The sequence below is a fragment of the Muntiacus reevesi genome, chromosome 1 (genome assembly GCF_963930625.1).
Source record: "Muntiacus reevesi chromosome 1, mMunRee1.1, whole genome shotgun sequence".
NCBI classification, from domain to species: Eukaryota; Metazoa; Chordata; class Mammalia; order Artiodactyla; family Cervidae; genus Muntiacus; species Muntiacus reevesi.
In genome coordinates, this window is record NC_089249.1 from 115,457,436 (window position 1) to 115,460,549 (window position 3,114).

The following is a 3,114-nucleotide window of genomic DNA, read 5'->3' on the forward strand; positions in this document are numbered from 1 at the left end:
CTATTCATTGCCCATATCTTTGTCACTACTTTATCTTTCAGTCCTTTCTAACTTTTGGTTTTAATTATGCATTTTATATTTATATACACATTCCATTTTTATCCTTTCTTAGCATAGCAATCATACCTCTTAAAAAAATTTTAAAACTCTTTACCTTAGAGATTGCAATATACATTTCTGAACAGTCCATGTTCAGTGTCAATTAACACTATACCACATCACCAATAGCACAAGCACCTTAAAATAACAAAATATTCCTAATTCTTCTGTCCAGTCTTTTGTATCATTGCTATAATTCTTTTCACTCATACATACACTACAATCTTCAAATACACTGTTATTATTGTTTTAATAAACTGCTGTATGCTATTATTGTTTTAATAAATTGCTGTATGTTAGATCAACTTAGAATAAGAAAAATATACTTTTATTTTCTTGCCATTTATTCCTCCTTCAGTGCTCTTCTATTCTTTATGTAGACCCAAATTTCTGATATATCATTTTCCTCCTCTGAGGAACTTTAAACATTTCTTACAAATCAGGGTTCCTGGTGACAGATTCCCTCAATTTTTGCTTGTCTGAGGAAGTACTTATTTATTCTTCACTCAGAAGAATAATTTCAGTAGATACAGAATTCTAATTTGGTGTTACTATTTCTTTTGAGATTTTAATTATTTCATTCTTCTTGCTTGTATGCTTTCAAAGGAGAAGTCTGATATAATTATTAACCTAGTGCCTCTGTGAGTAAAATAAAATCTCTGGCTTATTTCAAGATTTTCTCTTTGCTTTGATTTTCTGTAGTTGAATATGATGTGCTCTTCAATTTGAAAAGTTTCTATTGACACGCCTCCAAATTCACTGAGTCCGTCCCAATCATATTCAGTCTACTGATGAACCCACCAAATACATTCTTCATTCTGTCACCATGTTTTTAGTTTCTTATATTTCCTTAAAACTGTGGGAGTTTCCACTTCTCTCCATATATTACTCACCTGTTCATTCACGTTTTCCTCTTTCTCCATTAGATTTCTTAGCATATTAATCACAGTCATTTTAAATTTACCTGTCTGGTAATTTGTAAATTTCTGCCATGTCTGAGTCTGGCTCTGATACTTGATTTGACTCTTCAGACTGCTTTTAGGTCTTTTAGCATGTCTAGTAATTTTTTGCTGAAAGCTGGCATAGCTTAATATTCTGAAGGATCTGAGGTAAATACGTCTCTAGCATGAGGTTTTATGTTAACTGTCTACAGGTTAGATTGTGTTTACCACTAGTTTTGGCTGCTGTGTCAGGAAATAAAATTTCCTTACTATTAATGTTTTTGTCTCTGCTATCTTTTGGTTTCCCTAGAAGAGTGGTCCCCAAACATTTTGTAACCAGGGACTGGTCTTATGGAAGACAATGGGAGTGGAGGTAGAGGACAGTCCAAGTGGTAATACTAGTGATGGGGAGTGACACATGAAGCTTCCCTTTCTTGACCTGCAGCCCACCTCCAGCTGTGCAGACAAGTTCCTAACAGGCAATGGACTAGTACCAGTCTGCAGTAGGGGGTGGGGGGTGTTGGGGGCCCCTGCCCGCCCTAGAGAACTTTTCTACTACCATGTAAATCAGTTCAGTTCAGTTCAGTCGCTCAGTCGTGTCTGACTCTTCGTGACCCCATGAAGATGAAAGTGAAAGAGGAGAGTGAAAAAGTTGACTTAAAGCTCAATATTCAGAAAACTAAAATCATGGCATCTGGTCCCATCACTTCATGTCAAATAGATGGGGAAACACTGGAAACAGTGCCAAACTTTATTTTTTGGGGTTCCAAAATCACTGCAGATGGTGACCGCAGCCATAAAATGAAAAGACGCTTACTCCTTGGAAGTAAAGTTATGACCAACCTAGAGAGCATATTAAAAAGCAGAGACATTACTTTGCCAACGAAGGTCTGTCTAGTCAAGGCTACGGTTTTTCCAGTGGCATCACCAACTCGATGGACATGAGTTCGAGTGAACTCCGGGAGTTGGTGATTGACAGGGCGGCCTCGCGTGCATATGTCTCCCCAAATATCATATATTGAAAAACTTATGCCCAATGTGCTGGGTTTTGGTGGTGGGACCTTAAGAAGTGATTAGTTCATGAGCGCAGAACAATCATGAATGAGTTAATGCTTACATAAACTCATTCCATGTACTATGTTCATACCATACCCTTGCTATGGTAGTTATATTTTTAGTCTGTTGAGGAACTTTCATACTGTTTTCCATAGTGGCTCCATCAGTTTACATAGGGTACATACAAACTCTACATTTTAAAAGTCTTTTGCATTCACTTTAAAGGCATTGTTACTCTGTAAATAATTTTGGTTGACATTTTTCATTCAACACTTTAATAGAGATGTTATTCCACTTTCTCCTAGCTTATATAATTTCTAGTAATGTTTCTTTCCAAGCCTAGTTTTTGTTCTTCTGTATGTAATGTTTCTATTTTTACTGCTTGTCTTTAAGATTTTCTCTTCATAACTGGCTTTTATTACTAGTCTGTGGGGTGCAAGGCCATATTTATTTTATATTTGTTTTGTTTGGGGTTCTGTGAACCTTTGATTGTCCATTTGTCTCTTTTATTAACTTTGGGAAATTTTCTCTTTAAGTATTTTTCCTGCCTCTTTCTTTATTTCTTCTACTTTTATTTTTCCAGTTATGTGCACAAGAAACTTTTTGTCATTGTACTGGGGGAATATCCTAAACTCAGAATATTTTTTTCTCTTTATTTCTATGTTTCCATGTGGTTAATGACTATTGATCTATCTCAGATTGTATGGTTCTTTCCACCAATTTGTTCACATATTTTCTGTTAATTCCTTTAAAAGAATTCTTAGTCACTGATTCTGTGCTTTACTTTTATAGGATTTCCACTTAACTATTAATATCATGCAGTCTTTATTTTAATGTGTTCATGTGTGTTATTCACCTTTCCATTAGATCTTTCAACATAGTAATAGTGATTTCAAAGGCCCTGATTGTTCCACATTAGGTTTATTTCTGATATTGCTTCTGTTCTTTGTCTTATCTCATTATGATGCATGGTTTTAACTTGGGTTTTTTGTTTTTGTTTTTGTTTGTTTCTTGTTTT